Below are 23477 nucleotides of genomic sequence, written 5' to 3'. Positions count from 1 at the left end.
CGTTATGTGGCTGGAACTGGAATAACAACGGGGGAAAGATAATGGAGACCGTTTGTTTTTCCCTCAGTTTACTATTAGCTATTAGTTCTCTCCTTATCATGTTTTCAAATATTCAGTTTACAATGTCAAATGACTTTGTTGTAATAAAATAAATGAGTCCCTGAATTTTTAGAACATTTAGACAAAAGCAGGCATATTTTTTTTTGCTAGCCAATCAATTTTTAAAGGTGACTTTTATGCTAAAACTAGCTCCATCATTTGGTCACTTGGTGATGTCTTTTTAACTTTACCAGCTGACCCTTATTAAATCAGTTTAAAAAAGGGCTCTTAAATACATTAATGGGTGGCTATACATGATAAAATCTTAACATACTGAGGCTAAAACTTAATGTCTTAGGCAAAAAGGCAATCAGTGTCCTTACAGGTTGATAAACATGAAGCCTTCTGTAAGAAAGGGAAATAAAGGAAATCCTTTTTGCTTTGCAGTATAATATATTTCCTTGTATGTTGTAGTAGTAGTAGTAGTAGTATTCAGAACTTGAACCTTTAAAATATATATTAATGATCGGTGGTATTTCCTTATGCAATCTGGCTAGCTATGAATTATCTCGAGTTTTTTTCGGTTTATACATCTAAAAAAAATAAAATTACACCCAGCGTCTAATCGAGACCAGCGTTCATATGTCCATCCATCCATCCATCTTCTCCCGCTTGTCCGTCAGGGTAGCGGAGGTAACAGCTCCAGCAGAGAGCCCCAAACTTTCCTTTCCCTGGCCACATCAACCAGCTCTGACTGGGGGATTCCAAGGCGCTCCCAGGCCAGTTAAGAGATATAATCCCTCCACCTGGATGACTGAACTTCTCCCCTTATTCCTAAGGGAGATGCCAGCCACCCTGCGGAGAAATCCCATTTCGGCCGCTTGTATCCGCGATCTCGTTCTTTTGGTCATGACCCATCCTTCATGACCATAGGTGAGGGTAGGAACGAAGATGGCCCGGTAGACAGAGAGCTTTGCCTTCTGGCTCAGCTGTCTTTTCGTCACAACTGTGCGGTAAAGCGACTGCAGTACCGCTCCCGTTGCTCTGATTCTCCGGCCCATCTCACGCTCCATTGTTTCCTCACTCGAGAACAAGACCCTGGAGTGAACAGTCCATCGGTTTCCTGCTGAGAACCATGGCCTCAGATTTGGAGGTGCTGATCCTCATCCCAGCCGCTTCACACTCGGCCACGAACCGATCCAGTGAGTGCTGAAGGTCACAGACCGATGAAGCCATTAGGACCACATCATCTGCAAAAAGCAGAGGTGCAATCATTAGCCCACCGAACTGCAGACCCCCTCCCCCACGACTACGCCTCGAAATCCTGTCCATGAATATCACAAACAGGATTGGTGACAAAGCGCAGCCCTGGCGGAGGCCAACCCTCACCGCAAATCGGTCCGACGTGCTGCCGAGGACCAGGACACAGCTCTCGCTTTGAGAGTACAGAGATTGGATGGCCCTGAGTAGAGACCCCCTCACCCCATACTCCCGCAGCACCTCCCACAGTATCTCTCTGGGAACCCGGTCATACGCCTTCTCCAAATCCACAAAGCACATATAGACCGGATGAGCGTACTCCCAGGCCCCTCCAGGATCCTTGCGAGAGTGAAAAGCTGGTCCGTCGTTCCACGACCAGGACGAAAACCGCATTGTTCCTCTTCAATCTGAGGTTCGACAATCGGCCGGACCCTCCTTTCCAGCACCTTAGAGTAAACTTTCCCGGGGAGGCTGAGTAATGTGATGGCTCTGTAATTGGCACACACCCTCTGATCCCCCTTTTAAAAAGAGGAACCACCACCCCTGGTCTGCTACTCCTTCGGTACTGTTTCCAACTTCCACGCAATGTTGATGAGACGTGTCAACCATGACAGTCCCTCAACACCCAGAGCCTTAAGCATTTCTGGGCGGATCTCATCCACCCCCGGGGCTTTGCCACTGTGGAGCTGTTTAACTACCTCAGTGACTTCCCCCCGTGAGATTGGAATTGATCCCCCTTCATACTCCAGCTCCGCCTCCGAGTGCGGAGTTGTCGGATTCAGGAGTTCCTCAAAGTGTTCCTTCCACCGCCCTAACACACTATCAGTTGAGGTCAACAGCGTCCCATCCTTACTGTACACAGCTTGGATGGTTCCCTGCTTCCCCCTCCTGAGGTGTCGGACGGTTTTCCTGAACAACTTTGGTGCCAACTGAAAGTCCTTCTCCATGGCTTCTCCGAACTTCTCCCACACCCGCTGCTTTGCCTCGGCCACGGCTGAGGCTGCTGCCCTTCGGGCCTGTCGATACCTTGCAACTGCGTCAGGAGTACCCAGGGATAACATATCCCGGAAGGCCTCCTTCTTCAGTCGGACGGCTTCCCTGACCACCGGTGTCCACCACGAGGTTCGAGGGTTACCGCCCCTTGAGGCCCCTAAGACCTTGAGACCACAGCTCCCCGCCGCAGCTTCGGCAATAGAGGCGTTCATATGTCAAAACGTGTAAACACACCAGCAAGTAAAAAAGGACGCGCTTTTAGGTTTATTGGCAAGACATGCTAACTATTGGCCATGGAGCTAACACTCAGTCACTGTTAGTAGCATGCTAGTTAGACATGCTAACAATTGTTTACTGTACCGTTGAGCAGATAACACTGTTTGATACGTTCCTCATGGTTTAGTCTGACATTTTTCTTGCATCTCCATTTGCAACATCAACAATGACAAAGATACTGTACAAGGGAGCCAACATTTAACAGAACACGATGATCACTGACGAGAAACATACAAAAGTTCTGGCCCTAACCAATTCGCTGCCCAAGGAAAGATCCTCACAGTTCAGGACATGGTTGGGGTCAGAAAAGATGTGTTGACCAGCTACAGTATGTTATTATTGTAGGCTGATTCATAGAGTGTCTCAAAAAGGTTGACTTACAATCTTTCAGCAGATGCTCTTATATTTTTGGTTTTACAAAGGCTAACAACGGTTAAATATGGCAACCTTATCTGAACCTACATCATCTGTTCTTCAGCGAAATGCAGCCAAGAAAGTGATAAGTAGGGTGTTTCTGTCATTTACAGACAGTTTAAAATGACACAAAATGTACCCAAAAGAAGCATAGACATCCTGAAAAAGCTCCAAGACAGTATTTATCGGTGTGATTTAAATACAGTTATATTACTGTTGCTAAGCAGCTAACTGGGAAGTTTATGTCACTTTCGTACTGGTTGAAGTGTGATTCAAGTCGTACGTTGTACACTGATGGACTGCCCGAAGCGATTGTGGCCATTTGGGAGCAGCAAGGGGCTGATTTCTCTTCTTTTAATCTGGTCACACTGGGCTGGGTGTGTCCTCATTTGGTTGCTCGCAGCTCTAATGGCCGCAGCACTCTGGAGAACTTAATTGCTACCCAAACAGCACTCAGAGAAATGCTTGGAATCTTAAAGCCACTTGCCTTTTAATTGCTGACATTTCTTCCTTTCTAAGAAAAGAAGCTTCTCTTTTGTCTCCATGTGAAAAAGACTTAGGGAAAGGCAAAGGTAGAAAGGTAGACACAAAAAGAAAACGGTGGCTACATTATTTTCTGGATTATGTCAGGGAGTCTATTAGATCTTGGTATTGATTGAGAAACATCGCTTGGAATTTTCCCTGTATAGTGTCAAACAGTGTATGTGCTTAAATATGTTGTGTCTTTATTGATTACTTCATGAAGCTCAGCTGAAATAGAGTATTGAGCTATTCAGCTTGGCAGGCACAGTCTCCCTTTCTGTTTAAGGCCCCCTTAACATTTAGAACATGTGCTTTGTTGCAGAGAAAGTCTAGAGGTATGTCAATGAATTAAAAGGAATACATGTAACATTGAGGTGAATATGCAAATTTTATTTTTTCAAATCAAAGACACAAAAGAGGTCAGAAGAGTTAATCATGCCAACATGTGTGACTAAGCAAAGATAACATTATGAGGAAAGTAACTTTAAGGGAGAATAAATATTTAAAAAGCAATACAGAATGCCCTAATAATATTTCCTCTCCTTTTTCTTTGTAATTGTCACCTGGTGCCTCAATTCGGCCTTTTCCTTTACATGAAAATAAACATTTCCACCATTGGAAACCATTAATTGGTGCATTAAAAAATCCTTACACAAACAACAATTAAGAACCTTTCCAGTAGAGTGTTATAGGTTTTTTGTCATGTAAAGCTACAATCCTTAAGTCCACACCGGATGGAGTTTCTCTCCCACACAATCCCCCCCTGCTTGAAACCTCTCGATTGGAATCCTTTGTTTACTTCTGTGACATAGAAACATCACTACGTAACACTGATGATTGTATTGGCTAGCGCTCCAATTGTACGTGACTTGCTAATGAGCAAGACATCTCTAAGCGTTGACCAATCACAACACCAAAGTCCACCAATCACAGCAGACTGGGCTCTGGTTTCAGACAGGGGGTGAAAAGATGGCTGTAGCACAGGCAGTATGAGAAAAATAAAGAGCTTTTTAAACCTTAAAGCATGAAACATGTCACCAAATACAAATATGAACATGAAAATGAGCATAGTAGGGCCCCTTTAAAACAAATTGTACATCCTTGCCTATACGGGCACCTAGTGTCCATGACACAGAGGAGAAATACAGTCCTCTTATCATGGGATCATGGCATAACGACTTGAACTCTTGGCCTTTTCTGCATCAAACGTGAATCGACCCGTAAAGACATTCTCAGGTCAACACTGCTGAGCTGAGATTAATTGTGGAGGTACACCTTAAAGCATTTAATCACATAGTTAATATGTTTTGGTGCAACAAAGGTAAAGGATACCAAAGACAAGAAGAGGTCCTGCACATTTAAAAATAGCATAAACTGTCCATGTAACCTCATTTAAGCACTCCGGAGCTTTCAAATCACAAAATGATTTATCAGACTTGACACATCCATTTTTCTGCTCTTACAAATTCTGCTGCATATGCTTTTGGTCATGAGATTTCTTATGAGTGCTGTCACAGATGTAGCTTTGACAACTTTCCCATAGTATGATGCTGTCACTTTTAATCAAACTAGCACATTTATCAGTTCCATTTGAATAGAAATCTAGAAATCTATTAAGGTTTTTCATCAGTTCATGAATATTCAGTGAAGGAACGTCAATCACCTCCCCCTCCCTTTTCTTTATCCTAACACTATTCAGACTTTATTTTTAATTATAGGACACCTGCACATTCTCAAAACAGAGGACTGATGTCAGCTCACTGCCCTCATTAAAAATACAGATCTTTTTTAATGAGGTTTTTGTTAGCAACACCCTCCTTTTTTTAATTGAGTATTAAGTATCTATTATTTACTTTTGATTATACAATTTTATATTATTTTATTTGTTTAATAGGTTTAAACTTCTATTATTTAACAGTTTTATTAGCGAGATTTACTTTTAAGTCAGTCTTTTAATCATTAAACCTCTATTATAATTATCATCTAGAGTACCTTAATATTATTTCATGTAATTGTGTATATATGTTTATCTCTTTTATAGGTTTTTATATTTTGCTGCATCGATTCATTTTGTCTTTTGTCTTCCTTTTATTTTTTCTTGAGGGATCATTATCTATTTTATTGTTTTTATTATCATACCTTTTATCTCCTTGTGTCTTAACCCGTTATTTTAGAAGTGCTTTATTTGTTCCACAGTGGGGAAATTTACATTGTTGAGGCAAAGGGGAGATAAAAAAGGCTAATACAATAAGTGAAGTAAACATATAAAGATGAAAGTAATCATACATTGACAAGAGCAATAAGTACACCACAGTGGAAGCAATAAGAAGATAAGTGAAAATATAAAGTGACTGAAGTAGCATCCAGTAATTACAGAAATCCACTGTGCAAAATTGTGCATTGCACATGAGCAGTGACGCTTTATGCTTATTTTCAGGTTCATATTTGTGTCTCTACTGGGATATGTCTCCATGCTTTAATGTTCAAATAGCTCTTTATATTTCTCATACTGCCTGTGCTGCAGCACCTCTTTTCACACTCTGTCTGAAACCAGAGCCCTGTCTGCTCTGATTGGTTAGCTGCACTTAAACCAATCAAAGATGTCCCACCCCTTAGCCCATGACGTACAATGTGTTGGAGCACTATAGCCAATAGAAGCGCAAATTATTTTTAGGTACTTCCTTCCTGGGGGCTTGCTTGTGATTGGTCAACCGCTAAGAGATGTATCTGAAATGTCCCACCCCTTAGCTTATCACATAGAATGTGTTCAAAGATGCCCTAATAACACAAGTGTTTAATAGTGATGTTACGTACGTTATGTATGTTACTATGTTACCGAAGAAAGGAGTCCAATAAAATAGTTTCATGCAGGGGGGCAGTGTGTGGGAGAGAAACTTCCTCTGGTGGGATCTGTAGGATATTAGCCTTTTTCAATATATGACAGGAAAGGGAAAACCTCCAAAAGCACAAGTCTCCCTAAAAAAGTGGACTATAAGAAATCTGTTAAATCAGCAGTCAAAAAGCGTAAACGGGCCTTTTTAATATTTACAGGCAGTGTTGAACACTCTATATCACCGATATTACAGTCCGTTTTGTGTGGAAATGACCATTGTGGTCTTACAGGTTGACCGCTGCAGGAAGAAAGGACCTGCATGTCAGTATTGGTGCTCCAGGAATAGATTTTGAGATTTTGCTTGAAGGTTCCTCTGGCATTTGCTCAAAAGGTCACTTGAGCCATTCACCGATCTGTTATCTGACTTAAAGCGTATGCTTTTTCCCTGATGCTCGATATTATTGGCACTTTATACAGTAGGCAGACTGACTCCTTGTTCTTATGGATTTCAGAGGAACGGGTTCCCCTGTTTGTGTGGCAGGCTAAAGCTGCTGAGTTGGAACTAAATACACTGACCAAAAGTGTTTTGACTATTTTCATCAAATAGACAATAATTAAAGGATTTAGCATTTTAGGAATTCGTTTCTAATGATTAAATAGACTGTTTCTGTGCATTGCTTTTTTTCCCTCTACAAACACAAAGTCATTCTTATGGGAAATAAATATGGATTAATGAACATGGGTAGTGGGCCCAGACCCTGGGGACCAAGAGTGTCAATATTTACAAAATGTCAGAGACACACTTACCAACCGGGGAAATGACCACAAGACAGAAATACTTTTATGTCTACTATTATGGAACACAAAATAATAAAAAAGACACTAAATAGCCACAAAGACAAAAAAAATAACAATGAGACACCAACTGGTCAAAAAGAACCGTCTGATTATAAAGACATACAAAACCCACTAAAAAACACATTACGACTCTACAGAGAAGCAAATCAACTACATTATGTGACAAAAGACAACAAAGACAGACAAAACAACTACAAAGAGATACAGAAAAAAAGACACGTTAATTAACTTTAATGATGCCTGTTTGGAAATTCACTTGTCAAGCCAGCAACAGAATGAGTAAGCAAACACATCCCAAGTGATCCCAGTGAGATACATATCAATCAGAAAAAGGAAGATATAACAATAAAGAAACATAAAATATTAAAGACATACAAAACAACCAAAAAGTCATAAAAAAATGACCAGAACAACTGACTACAAAGAGAAAAGCAAAGGGACACAAAATCATCGAAAAGAGACATTCGTAGTCAAGTCGTAGTATGTATTGCTACCATGTAAGAAAGGTTCTGTGGCATTTTCCATGTCTTTGCCCAGGGACCCAATGCTCATAATAATAATAATAATAATAATAATAATAATAATACTAACGATAATGATAATAACAACATTGATAATAGCGATAATGATGATAATAATAATAATAATAATAATAAAAATGCATTTTATTTATGGAGTGCTTTTCTAAAAACTCAAAGACACTTAAGGTAAAATTCATCAAAACATAATTACAGTAAAACAACACACACTTAAAATATGTGAAACAGATTAAAGCAGTTTGGAAAAGGTGAGTTTGGATTTGTGATTTAATCCTGGTGAGATCGGGGGAGTCACGGATGTGTTTGGGCAGTGAGTTCAAGAGGGACGGCGCAGCAACAGAAAAGGTCCCCCCAGGTCCGGAGCTTGGTCCTATGTGGAAGTGAGAGGAGGTTGGCGTCTGAGGAGCGGAGGCTGCGGGAAGGAGTGTGGTGTTGGAACAGGTCTGTGAGGTAGGAGGGGGCCTGATGATGGAGGGCTAGGTGAGGAGAAGGATCTTGAAGTGGATTCGTTGTGGAAGCCAGTGGAGTTCTGCAGGACAGGGGTGATGTGCAGTGTTTCCCACAGATCTGGAATATACTTGTGGTGGTACCTGGGCACAAGGCTGGGGCAGGTGGGAGGCCTGGCTTTGTGACAAACAATAAATCGATTTTTAGCTACCAACGCAACATGGTTGCCACATTCTTTCATAGAATCCGAAGCTCCTACCAAAATCAGAAAACAATAACGAGAAAAGGAGTTGCTTTACCTTGTAAGTGTCCGGGTCTTTTAGGTTAATTCCAACGTTGTCTTCTCTCTTTCTCGTAAGGTCTTCCTTTCTGTTGGTCGGTTGTTAGCAGACCCTTCACGCGATAGCAAAGCGACAGGTACAGGAGGTGTAGAGCGAGGGATCATTGTCCTCTAGTTAATCGATCGCCGTTGGCGTCGTGCTCGCGGACGGATAAATAAAAAAAATAAAAACCTAAATGGGAATGCGAAATGTACTTTGGCGATCGTTAATATACCCGGGCGGTCCTGCCCAAGAAAAGTTTATGTGTGTGAAACCCTGATGTGGTCACGGGAGTGGGTGTGGGAGAGGAGACGGGTGGCAGAGCTCTGAATGTACTACTAATGTACTAATCCGGCCCAAGTTGAGTATCCAGTACACACTCTCTTGGCACAAATCTCTGCACTTTTACAAATGAAACTTGTCAAGCTAACGATGTATAGAGAGCATGAATCGTATGTTCATTGTAACAAGCTCACGCATGAGAACTTGTTGAAACAGTGAAACAAGATCTCCAGCAAGGGGATGAAAATGTGTCTTCTGCCATGGGCAAGCGGTAACAATGGTATGGCACAGTGAGTTTGCATTTATATGACGTGGAATTATGTATTTTATTTAACATGGCAGCCGAAAGACAGAGTATCTTTGGCCTTAACGAAAAGTCATAAAGGTGTTATTTTTCGTTTTTGCTGTAGATGTAATGTCAGGTAAAATCCTTTGGTGATAACACTGTCTGGGTTTTGAAGATTGTTTTGAAATACCAGTCTTTTTACCCTTTCACAAACTTCCTGTAATTGGCAGACCAAACAAAGAGCTCAGAGTGTGAAGCTACACAGCATGTCTATTCATACCGAGTATATTCCTGTTTGGTTTTTTGGCTGAACGTGAATATTTGTGATTGGACACACACGTCAATGCGTGTGCACGTGAAATGATGCGCTCGGAAGTAATTGGTCTGGTCCGCAGAATCACCCGTGGAACAGCGGAGGATGGGAGGAGAGGAGAGAAAAGAGGGAAGAGAGAGGATGCTTTGCTTCAGCTCATTAACCAACGCCTGTTAGCTTGGAAATAAATTGGTGAGATTCCACCACTGGAGAGGCTGATTAGTTCATTTTTCTCCTCCCCACCAACTGATCCGTCGTAGGTGCACCGAGGCAAGGCCGCTTCCCTCTCCCGCTCTCTGTCTGTCTCACCTACACACACACAGACGCCACATGAGCCCAAGCACGCATACACTCAAATCAGTGGCCCGTGGGTCCTGGAGCAGATGTGACGGTGACAGGTGTCTGATGACTTGCAGCCTGCAACAGCTCAAAGGTCAGCGAGACCTACAGTGTCTCTGTGGACCGGGCGCACAGCCAGGGGTCGGGGCTCCGTCCAGTGGCGTCTGATGGCTGACAGAAAACCAAAAGCAGGCTGGGTAACAGGGATTGCTTAGAGAAAGAGGGGGGAAATTGAAATAATAAATCATCCTCGGCTCTCTGATGCTAGTTTTGATCCGTTTTGACATTTTTTTCAACTTAGATTTTTTTTAGTATCCACAATCTATGCAACTGTATGTTAATTGGAATGTGTTTATACAGCACTTTATCCAGTCTTTATGACTCCTCAAAGAGTTTTACATACAGTATACAAGTCAACATTCACCCATTGACACATATTCATACAGAGGCATGGACTGTATGTATCTTGCCCAAGGATGCATCGAAATGTTGAATTCAGGGGGTGGGATCCAACCAACAACCTCTCGATTGAAAGACCACTGCGCGCCATTCCTAGTTTTGTCTAGAGTTTTCTCCCAGATGTTTCAAATTGGTTTATAGCTCATATCTGGAGTAAAACGGATACACATGATTAATAATAATTAATTTATAAAATGAGGGAAGCATACGATTCAATAAAGGAATGGTACAAGTGTATATTCATAGGGCAGGCAGTCACGGGTGTTGCTCAGTCTTTAGGGACTTGTCTTGGGATCCGAAGAGTGGTCAGTTCCCGTCCCGATCGGACCAACATGGTGTAGACTGGTAGCTGGAGAGGTGCTTGTTGGCTTCCTGGGCACTGCCGAGGTGCCTGAGCAAGAGACCAAACCCCTTGGTGCTCCCAAGCGCCAGAACACTGGCAGTCCCGTGCTCAGAGCCACCTCTCCATTAGTATATGTCTATAGGTCCTCGTTGAGCGTGTGTGTGAGTAAATCGACCTTTGTGTGTTGTGTAAAATAACGCCAGAGTGAAGAACTACATTTCTGCTTGATGAGTAGAAAAGGCTATCTTAATATTAATCTTAAAAAGATAAATACATATGATTAGAATGTATATAATGATTACCATCACGTATTGCCAAGGCTGCACATTTAATTATTTAAAAAATGACCTTTCTTTGTTTATTCTGGCAAATATTCCTTACCCGTTCTCAGTCCATATCTTGTATGTTGACAGGTCAGGTTTTTACCACATTATTGTGAAGCATTTAACTGCTGCTATTATCAACATTTAAAGAAGTCCTTTTATGTTTTTTAGGGTTTTGATTTCCTGTAGTGTGTTATATTGGTTTGTGTGTATGTAAATGGCCTGCAAAGGCAAAAGTCACAAAGTTTTCTGAAGCCTGACATCTATATGTAACACTTGGCTAGTGTTTCTACACATTGTACATGATAAGCTAAGGGGTGCGACCTCTCTAAGCAGTTGATCAATCACAACAGAGCTGGTCAGCTGACCAATCAGAGCAGACTGGGCTCTGGTTTCAGACAGAGGGTGAAAAGAGGTGCTGCAGCACAGGTAGTATGAGAAAAATAAAGAGCTTTTTGAACATTAATGCATTGAGACATGTCCCAGTAGAGGCACAAAGTACAAATATGAACCTGAAAATGAACACAGTATGTCCTTATTAAGATATTTCTTCCTTCAGTGCCCCTCATTATTACTCCCAGTAGAGCTAAATGTTTGTGAAACATCTTTTACAAGCCTCAAACACCTTTTTTTAAAATGTTCCTTATTTGGTACACTTCGTAAGTTTGGTTCTAACATTTTGCAACATCATATAGCCTTTTGTGTCATTAGTAAATGCCGCTGCTCCAAAATTTAGAGCAGAAAAGCAGAAACTTGGATCCTATCTTGTCATTTTAAAAACCCTGGCAAGTGGTTAACATTATTAGCAGGCTGTTCAACAAGCCTGCCGAACACTTAACCAGGCTAAGAGGACCATTGTCATCCCGAATATAAGCACCTCACTTTGGCAAGATGTGCAATACAGAATGGAAATGATTTTTCAAAAATGATTTGCTGCAGTAATTGACTAGAATATGTGTTTAGATGAGACATTACCTCACAGCAGCGGAAAAAGCTAAAAAAAAAAAGCACTTCACCGTCAAGCTGCTTTGAAAAGTTTGTCAATAGACAGACACTGTGTGTGTGTGTGTGTGTGTGTGTGTGTGTGTGTGTGTGTGTGTGTGTGTGTGTGTGTGTGTGTGTGTGTGTGTGTGTGTGTGTGTGTGTGTGTGTGTGTGTGTGTGTGTGTGTGTGTGTGTGTGTGTGTGTGTGTGTGTGTGTGTGTGTGTGTGTGTGTGTGTGTGTGTGTGTGTGTGTGTGTGTGTGTGTGTGTGTGTGTGTGTGTGTGTCCAGGCCCATCTACACACACTCATCAGAAGCAATGCATTAATAGACATCAATAGACATACTGCATGCATGAATGCGCCGGTGAGCACAAACGCGTGATCAGGTGCACATTCAAATGCTAATTTTGTGTATGGACACATGTGGCCAAATGGGCTTGTTGAAAACTAAATGCAAAAAAAACCTCTCACACACACACACACACACACACACACACACACACACACACATTAATGGTCACTCACAAAATGGCCTGTCATCTTTTTCCCCCCACTGCTCCTCCTTTCTTAATAACATCATTAATCAGGGGTGTCAGCGCTGAGATATGGGTCGATAAACAATTTGGTGCAACATGCCTAATGGAATCCGGAGTCATTTAATATATTCACCTGCTTATAAATCCTACAGATTAGACCCTGCTGTCTGAAACCCGCCCACCAAAGTTATTATTCCAGATTTTCTCGAGAAAGCGGAGACAAATCGAGGATTTTAAGACATCAGTATGAACAACTGATTATATGCTAGGGCTTTATCACTCATCAAGCGTACATGACCTCAACACCTGTTACACTCCCCGCAAGCCTCTTGGAGCCTCTTCTAACATTGATTGATGATTGAGTTTAATGGACACTAGGTTTTACCAATAAAACAAAAGAGTTATCTCATTAGGAATCTAGTTTTATTAACAACCAACGTGCCAAGCGGTTGTTAATGTGACACAAGGAGGTGAAGAGCTCGCTGTCCCCTTATACTGTGAATCGATCCTAGAAACTGCATAATCAAAAAATATGAATCACATGATCAATAGTTATATAACCAAACCTTTACATGTTAAAACATCATAGATACCAGATGGATTTTGTCTAACTATGGCGTATAAAGCAGTCAAAACTTAGATGTACTGAAATGAGTTAATACTACAGCTCATGGTTAGAACATGCTGGCATTGTTCAAAGACATGGCAAGGGTTAACTGGTGACTCTCGATTGTCTCTATAGGCATGAATGCTTGTATGTCTAAGTGTGTGTCTGTGCTTACGTTTCCAGACATTTTGATTGTTTTCATTCTATTTAATAGTCATTGTTAATGGTTATCAACCTTATAGATGTAGGACAGAAGGAGCTGGATCTCTTCCGACATGCCAGGTGGAGTAAAACAACTTCTTTAGTAGTGTTGTAGTCAACACCACCCTAACCGACGCAAAACATGACCAAGACGGGAGTGTACCAAGACCAAGACCGAGGCAAGGCGAGACTGAGTCAAGACCAAAACCAGACTAGTCTGAAGCCAACACTACATAATACACTTACAATAAAATGTGGAAGATACCATAGTCAATTTGATCTGAAAGATCCACATCATCATAAAAAGACCCACAGACAAACAGTGAGTTATTTTCATTTAAAAACTGTAAATTATTAAGATCTAAAAAACATGTTATATAAAGTGTCTGGAAAAGTTGGACATAGTCCCAGCCGTCTCTGTGAGGGTCACAATTGAGAATCTACATACTGTCAAGTGTTTGTGGGCAGTTGAATTGTTTGTGGTTTGTGTAGCCAAATTGTGTTATTGTTGAGTTTACCGACATCTTCCCTTCAAGACTGTTTGAGTGTGTGTGAACAGGGTGGGGACTTTTGTGAGTGCTTAAAAGTAAGCCAGTGATGTCACGGTATTGGTTGCATTTGAATCAGAGCGTTTTACATCCAATCACATCCTCAGCCACAGCCGTGGTCTTGACATAAAATATTGAGTCCTTTAGGTGTGAGAACGAGACAAGACCGAGTACAAATGCATTCGATTCTGAGACAAGACAGAGTTATTTAAAAAGTGGTCTCAAGACTACGACACTGGTCATAAGGTTCAGGCAAAAGAAGAAAAAGATTGTGGTTACATGTAATCGGTTACCCCCTTTATATATACAGTCTATTGAAACCCCCTAAGCCTGTTTTCAATGGACTTAACACATTCAAACTGGCTGGATGTGGATAGACCACAACACAGTAGTACTACAGAATATATAATGTATTCATTGATACAATTTCATTTGTTAAAAATAAATAAGCACATACATTAAATAAAGCTTCAGGACTGTGGTTTAAACTTTTTTGCAGCATCTGTGGTTGATGATTCATTTCAGGAACATGCACAGGAAGCAGGCCTGATGGGAAAAGATTCACACTGTTAAAATGTGTCCACATAACACCCCAGACATATACGGCATAACAGCCACCGTGGATTAAAAGAGGCCAAACTGGCTCCAGCTCCATTGTAAGTGGCCATGACACACACACACACACACACACACACACACACACACACACACACACACACATATACATATACACACATACACATATACATACACACACACACACACACACACAGCATCCAACTGGGCGACACTCATGCCAGACTTGGTGGGGGAAGAGTGTTAACTGGATTTGTCATGCAAGAGTTTCATCTTTGTGTGTGTGTGTGTGTGTGTGTGTGTGTGTGTGTGTGTGTGTGTGTGTGTGTGTGTGTGTGTGTGTGTGTGTGTGTGTGTGTGTGTGTGTGTGTGTGTGTGTGTGTGTGTGTGTGTGTGTGTGTGTGTGTGTGTGTGTGTGTGTGTGTGTGTGTGTGTGTGTGTGTGTGTGTGTGTGTGTGTGTACAGACATACACATTATTGGCTACTGTCTGAGGCCTCACTCTCTGTCACTACTTAAGCATGCTGGACAGATATGCTGCCACCTTCATGTCAAGCCATTTTGCACCTTATCAATATCATGCATTTTGTCTTTGTTTAATGTTACTGCACTCTGACATCACCCTGACCCCTACCCTAAACCGTGATATTTCCATACAAACAAACCGAAAGTGGTAGGTTACTCAAAGAGGCCGTATAATGCTTATTCCTGTAGTGTGTTTATAGTTTGTTGTGCATGTACAGTATATGATCTGCAAAGGCTTACATCCAAAAGCTCCCTCCAGAGGGAGTTTCTCTCCCACAAACACCCCCTTGCCTCCCACTGGACTCCTTTTTTTGTTATAGTAACATAGTGACATAACATCACCATTTAAAACTTGTTCCTCTATTAGGGCGTCTTTCAACACATTTTACTTGATAAGTGCCAGGACATTTCGATACATCACTTAGTGGTTGACCAATCAAAACAGAGCCTGTCAGCTAACCAATCAGAGCAGAATGGGCTGTTTCATACAGGAACTGAAAAGCCCCCAGATACCAAAAAATGATTTCTGTTTTCATCATGGTTCACCAAGTCAAGGGTTGGTGGATGCCACCGTCCACTCTTACCTCTTTATTATGGGGATTCTTCACTCTTTGATTAGGTTTGAAGGAAATCAGACGTTAAATGACAACGAAAACCATAACATCCATGGACAAGAAACAGAAAATATCCTTAAAAGTTCCATGATTTGTATACATTTTACCATGGAATCTCATGTTGTTATTTCCTTGTGTATATATACCTAGATGTTCTTCATCTCTCCTTTGATGTCCCCCAGTTGCTGAGCTGATCTTGAGCTGTTCACTCTTTCTCTACTTTCTGTGTCAGTTCCCCCTGATTGACATGCTGCCTGAGTGGACATGGCACTGTCATCTGAATGGGACCAAATGAGCCATGAGTAACGGCCGGGGACACCCAGCCCATTGGCTAATTGTCCTGAATAATGAGCATGGGTCTCCTCTCTGATTGGTGTTAGAGGTTGGCAGTTGGCAGATCCATCCACAATATACAGCGCAGCGTCGCTGAAATGGATTTGTCGGATGACTGCTGAGGTCGTAGGAGTCAAACCTCCATTTTCCATCCACCCACTGCCACATACACTATATGTGAGAAATAAGCCCTCGTAGTCCACTACTCAGCTACTCTGCAGAACAAAAACACTCCTGAAAGACTTTTCAGGGAGTTACAATCTGAGTTTTTTTACAGAGCTTTGATAAGTCCATTCAAATCCTCTCTAGGCTCTTGTGATAGTGATTCCTACTGATTGCATAAGAAGTTGCATTTATCTGAACCACCAGTTGGTTTTCAGACCTTATTTCTAGAGAAATAGCTGCCATTGGTTCAGAATCTGTAGCTAAAACACTGAAAAAAAGGATTTGCACCAAATCATAACAAAAATCCTTGGGGAAAAGGGTCTCTGTAAGACTAATGAAATAGGGGAGCTAGTGCGGTTATTTTATGAATAGGTCTAGTTATAGGTTCAGTGGTAAGTGGACTGTAATAGCATTTTCAGTGTGGCTAACTCCTACTGGTGTCCCGCTGTTGCTCTTGATTGGGTTTTCAGATTGTAGCCAGCCGCTGTGCGACATGCAGAACTCCGAGCTGATTGCACTGGAAACTAGCATCGACAAAAGTCAAGGGGGGTAGGTGGGAGGGAAAGAAACATGATATAGAATAAGGCTTCGTGAGCTCAAAGATCTCACTCTGGGTTAACATACTTCACTTGTTTTGATATGAAATGATGATCTGATGATCGCTCCAGAGAGGGATGTATTTGTGAACAAAGCAATAAACAGAGGAATGTTGAAATGAAAGGTATCACTCGGGTCCGCACAAACAAAGAAAGAAACACAACATTGCACTGCACGGAGGAACTCTAAAACTCAAGAGAATGAAAATGCATATAACAATCTTTATATTTAAGAAGTAAGTTGAATGGTAAGAATTATAAACGTATATAATGAAGAAGGTTTCATTTATTACCACCTCCTGTCTACAGCTCGTTGTTGTCAGATTTGTATAACGCTTGGTGAAAGAGTGAAACATTGGCTAAACAAGGACCCATTGCATTTTGGATCCTGAATCCTGGATCACAAACTCTTTGCCTCTTTATTTTACATTGCGCCTTTACACGTGCCCTTCTACTTCTAACTATGCAGCTAAGCATAAAGCTACATCAATCTATATTTCTATATTACTAGTAGTCTAATGACAGAATGGCACTTGGAGAGCTACAACATGTAATGGGTTCTTTGTTTACCTATGCTAGTCCCTTCCACAAAGCTTCATGAAAATCGGCCAGCAGTTTTTCGTTGAACCATAAACACAAACCCCTTGGTAGAGGTAATAATAATAATAATAATAATAATAATAATAATAATAATAATAATAATAATAATAATAATAATAATAATAATAATAATAATAATAATAATAATAATAATAATACATTTCAGGAGCTTGTAGGTATCAACCAACCAAGTTCAACCAGTTCTGGTGAGCTCTGTTTAATTTTCTTAGCATCTTGTAAGCTTGCTGTTTCTGTTTTTTTTTTAGCTTTTAACTTTAATGGTTTAAAAGAGGCTCCAATGAGATTATGATGTTGCTGGCTGTGCAAATCAGAAACCTTTTTTCTTAGCGGTTTACTTTATAGTTTTTTTTAAACATGAATAAGTATGATTGGTTTTTACTAACCCTAATACTAAAAAAGAATATTCACGTTGTACACATGTTTAAAAACACTCTCCATGTTTAATTAAAAGATGTTTTTCACTTCAAATGACTTATTTTGGAAAACATATATGCACATAGCAACAACAGTTTGATTATAGTTGGGTAAAGATCTTTGGTCTGGCAAATTGAATTTGGTGAGGTTTTGCTTGGCTAGCCAATGAAAGGCTTCCTTAGGGTTAGGGTTAGGAGAGGATTGCTGTGAATTAACTGCTGGTTAGGGGCATGTCAAGAAAGATGGTTTCCTCACATCCAAGTCCGGAACTCTTTCAAAAAGAAATATATGAAAAAGGAAGGCAAGCTTTCATCTAGCTAAAACACATGGCATGGTATCTAAGTACCTCTCCCTTCCATTTGTGCCAGTTCAAGCTAAGCCCCTGACGGCAGATTTATATGACAGATTTTGGTAAATAGATGCAGAACTGGAGACAGCTGTCTCTGCATTGCTTTTTATTCATCGTTGGTAATAGTTTCGTTGTCATATATGCTTGGCCCGATGTGTTAACATAAATATGCAATCTGTCAATTACCGAAATACCATGTCATGTCACGTGTCAAATGTATCAGTGTGGTGGTGACATATTAGATGTTTTTTATGTCATTCAGCTTATTTTGGCCTCTGTCTTTTCTTGGCTTTCATCTCCCCCCTCTCGCTTCTCTCGCCCCCTCTGTGCTGAGGCTTGCTGGGACTTCACGCAGCCCACTCACAGTCTGCTTGTCAAATCCGCTGCCAGACACTGGCGAACACTCACACTCACTTACTCATGCCCCTCACAATTCATCGGCACCTTGCAGCACAGCAGGACGCCTTGGCCTGTCTGTCAGTGCATCCCCCAAATACATACCCGAGCAGCAGTAGTATTTCTCTATCAGCACCCGGGCTGAGGCTGGCCAGCTCTGCTCTCGCATCCCCAACCCCAGCTGGAGCTGACCCACTGGAGTCACAAAGCGTGAACTCTCAAAGGAAGGGGTTTGACTCCTTCATATGTCTACAGGAATATTAAAATATCTAAAGGTTGTAATAGAGTCACATCCGGGTTCAAGGTCAAGTTGAACTGATCGGATCCCTTTTGTATTCTGCCTTTTGTGACATTGTCTTACTTTAAATACAACTCTGGTGTGCAAGTCTGTATATGTGAAAAAGTGTAAGCTGTGTGATTTTGCTGTGCCAGACATACCTTTTAATTTTGCAGTGAAAGAAACAAAAAACAAACATAATGGATATAAACTGCTTACTTGTTTTTGACTTTGACTACTTTTAAATGACTGTACTTGTTTTAAACCAGGGCAATGCATGTTAAGATTAATTATAAATGTTAAAAAGGATTTATTAACACAATAAAATCGGTAAAATAGGAGAGATTAAAACATGTAACATTCGACAGGGGTTCACAGTACTTTTCTTCAATGGATTATACGACAAATAATTTTCTCAATTTCTAAAATGAAGATTTCGCATCTTTAAGCCCGTTTAGAATAAAATTACTATTTTTATATATAATTTGGTATTTTGGTATAGATAAAGCTCCCAAGAAAAATACTGGATCCAACAGAATCGCTAATAAGCCTCCTCCTAAGTCACAAAGTATATAATATAAAACATTTTTACAAGCGGAGTAATACGTCTGGTGACAAGTATACTGAACATCATGCGTAAAATAAGTGGATTATCCCATTAAGAGTTGAGCAGTCTTGGAATTAAAACTGCATTATATTATTTGTTGGTGCAACCAGCACATCATCATTTTATTAAAATGTTTGAAAGAACCCTATTAATATTGTCCAATCATTGTAGGATTTGTTTCTAGTTTTTGTGAGCTCTAAGATAACAGCTAGCTTTTTATCTGCTAAATGCTTCACTTTGTCCATCAGCTAGTTGGTTTCTTTGTCGTATGATGCTGGGAAGGTTTGGCAAAACTGCCTGCTGTGTCTGTATAACTGCTGGTGAGAGCGGAAAGACTCAACCAAAAATAATTAGCTCACATGCTCCTTAGAGTTGAGGGTAACTGCAGAGTTATAGACATAGAGGTGGCTTCTTCACTACAAGCAGAATTTCCACAAAGTAATTCGAGCCATTGTTACTGTGAAAACGAGAAGTATAGCAGCTTTAGGGAGTTCAATTTATGATTTTTGGAATGAAATTGCAAGCGCCAGAAGTGAAAAGCTAGCATTAGCCTATAAACAAACTACATAACATTTGGGCGGCTGCCCATCACCACCGCTAAGCTAAAGACGGCTAATATTTGCTGTGATGATGTTGAGTGGGGTATTTTGTCAATTGTAGCCCAAGATATTCAGCAGTGGGGTATTAACTGACGGAATGTGGCAAAGCATCAAAATCTCTTAAGCTTGTGTTAACCACAAACCTTATTATAGGGCACCTTACAAATTGATTGAGTACACCGTTAACTCCGAGAAAAGGGAACCGGAAGTGGTAAATGCAAAGTTATTTCGGGGTTACAGGAGTCGTTCGAGCACCACTCAGTTGCAAAGACTATTACAGTGGCAACACAAGGAGACTGAACGGTAACAATGAAAGGCCTATAACTGCAATGAGATGCTGTAATGAAGTGAAAACCTGTCCACGCTGTTTTCTTGCCAACCACCCAGCGGTCTAAGTTCTGACCCTCAGTGACTTCAATTAGCAACAAGTGGGTGAAACCAGCTCATTCATTAATCCTCAGTGATGAAGTGAGAGTGTGGAGACCACACCTTGAGTGGAGGACATGCACCGTTTTGCTCTATCTCTCTGTGTATCTCTGGGTTTCCCAGTCTTGTGTTTGGGTCACCTCCATCCCTAGCTCTGCTTGTCAGGATAATTAGCTACCCAGCCCTCGCTGCCAGACTTTTGCACCCCATGGATTTATGATGGTGATGGCTGGCCTGGTCTCTAGGGGGGTTGATCTGTGTCTGTGTGTGGGTATGTGCCAATGAGGCCAAGGGAGACACGGCTATCCTACTAATGAGGGGACACAAGGTTATTTACGGCAGCCTGGACCGCTGTCATGGGTATGGAGATAAGGCAATACCTGGGTAATAAATCATTAAGGATATGTGTGAGTTTGGAGGTGTGTGTGTGTGTGTGTGTGTGTGTGTATGTGTGTGTGTGTAGTCTCACTGAAATGGTCACCGCTTGGTATACTTTTCGGTATCAGCCTCTTTCTCATTCATACTCCAAAGACAGGGGAGCCCACATCTTTAAAAATATCTATATCTCCTCTCTACTTATGCAAACACTTATATTCAATAGAAGACATATTGGTCACAGGCATTTCTCTACATCATGTTTCATAGTTTTTATTTGCTTTGCTTTCAATAAAACTGAAAAGCTCTCTCCACCCACTCCACTGTAGTGACTCGTCTTTTCTTTATTTTCAGTGCATTATAGTGCCATTCAGAGATGGGACTGAGCATCCATTGGTTGTAGGTTAACAGGAGACAGGTGCTGTGATAAAAACAGCTTTTGTTACGTGTGGGCAAACATTTACACTGCTTGCATCAGAGCAGCCATTAGTGTGTTTCCAGGCATTTCAAGGGCGTTTGTGTCGTCAGAGTGGAAGTCATTCAAGGTAAAACCAGAAGCCTGCTCTGTGGGTTGTATAATGTACTTTAAAGGCTGTGTCTAATAGACACAATTTAACCGACCATTCAACTCAAAAGCCTGCTGTCTTCCAAGAGCACTTACACTGTAAAATGAATAGTTCAGAGTGTCTGTGTCCGGACAGGCTTGACATGTCTGACCCCTTGAAGGTCTGTTTAAAACATCCCCATCCAGCACTGAGGAAATTAAAATGATTGCCCCTTATGCAATACGTGCCTGTTGCTATGTGGATATTTTTCTTTTTGGAGAGTATACATTTTAAAATTAAGCTCACTTGGCATGATTTGACCTATGGATAGGGGTCTTTTATTGAAGTGCAGTGCATGTCTGGCTGTGGATCGGCTGATTTCTCGTGTCTTTGGGTGACCTTCTTACCGTAGAGCTCACCCTCAATCTAAACTCACTCTTTTCCTCCTTCATGCCAAATTTGTCCGCCAACAGAAAATGCAGACCTTTCGACCCTGTGCGCTTTCTAAATTCATGTTCTTTTCAGTCTGGCTGTGTTTTTTGTTTCAGGCTACAGAGACTTTTTCTCCCTGTGTCAGAGCCGGACGCCCACAAGGAAAAATCACCTTGTCAGTGCTAACATAAAACAGTGGGTATTTACACTCCACTCCTCTCTACCTTGCTGGCCACCTACACTTACTTTGTACTTGACAGTCTCACTGTCAGACCTTGTAAATTGTATTATACAACATTTGTTTTCATTATATCACGTATAAATGTAGGCTTGCTCAGGGGTCCATCACCTTCTAAATCGCACCCATTATTATATTTTAAAGAGGACATATTATGCTCATTGTCAAGTTCCTATTTGTACTTTGTGTCTCTACTGTGACATGTTTCCATGCTTTAATGTTCAATGAGCTCTTTATTTTTCTCATACTGCCTGTGCTGCAGCACCTCTTTACACCCTCTGTCTGAAACCAGAGCCCAGTCTGCTCTGTTGTGGTTAGTCAAGCACTTAAGAGTTGTGTCGGAAATGTCCTGATCCTTAACAAATGATGTACAATGTGCTGGAGTGCTAGCCAATAAAACACTGAATTGTTACCTACTGTATATAACACACTACAGGAAAGTGGACAACTAAAAAGCAAGGTCAGACAATTTCGAACTGATTATGGAAAAAAATGATTTAAAAGCACAGCAAACTTCCACACTGTCCACAGACAGGACTTAGCAAACATTTTCAGTTGTATTTATCAGTAAACTGTAAAACAATATGTGCAGTTACTGTTAGTGGTGAAGTCCATAAAGAAAAAAAAAAATGTTCCTCCCCCAAAGAACACTGTGATGGTTGTCATTTTTAATTACGTTTATTTCAACAACATTTGTGTTTATTGCGGGGTGATTGGTGCAAAACAGGAATTCAGGTGACCTAGTATAAAGAGAGAGGAAGTCTGTATGGCTGGGTGAGTAAAACAACCATGGGGCTTTCTAACCATTGCTTCTGCAAAGAAAACATTTAAGTTATGTTGGTCAAGCAACCTGAAGATGATGCCATCTCTGACTCGGTTTGATAGTTTGGATAGTTAACAGGATTAAATATCTGTCTACAGGCCTTCATTTTACACTTGCACCAAGTTTCTTTGAAACAAGCTTAAAAAAAAGATAGGGTAAGATGCCTCTGAGTTATGGAAAATGGATATAATTCAGTTCAGCTTTGGTTTCTTCGATGGTTATCATTCTTTTGTCATGTCTCTCACTTCCCCAATCTCTTGGAAAATGCATAGATATATTGGTGGAAAACCCTTTGAATCATCATTTTATAACCATTTGATGGAGTTTGTTATGACTTTTGCTAAGAGTTTTCTGCTGCAGATGGAAGCACAAGGATCGGCAGTATCACATTGAAATTTAAAATTGAAATGAATTCTTAAGCCTGGTCTCTGGCATGCAAACTCGTCAATAGTCTCTCGGGAAGCAATACACTTTATTCCGGATTAAAGGGAGTGTCTAAATTTGAAGAAGAGAATGTAACTATTTTAGTGTTAATCCTTCTCTTAATGTGAGCAGTGACTCAAACGACTTACATTATAAAAACCTTACTGGAGCACAACGAAATATCAAACCCAGAAATGTTTGCGCCATAGTATTGTTTCTCTAGGCAAACAGTCACGTCAAAAATGTCATGAAGAGAGAGTTGCATGCTTTCAGTCAAAAACCGAGGCAGTTAAACACGTAACCCCTCAGGTCTGCATCATGTTTCCCCAGAACACACTTTGTCAGACTTATTCAAAGCTCTTCAAGGTGAAGAAGGTGAGAATAAAAAAAGACATGTGATTTAGTGCTGGCAGAAATCAAGGCA

Source organism: Eleginops maclovinus, chromosome 5 (genome assembly GCF_036324505.1).
Source record: "Eleginops maclovinus isolate JMC-PN-2008 ecotype Puerto Natales chromosome 5, JC_Emac_rtc_rv5, whole genome shotgun sequence".
In the NCBI taxonomy this organism is placed as follows: Eukaryota; Metazoa; Chordata; class Actinopteri; order Perciformes; family Eleginopidae; genus Eleginops; species Eleginops maclovinus.
This window is presented reverse-complemented; position numbering follows the sequence as displayed.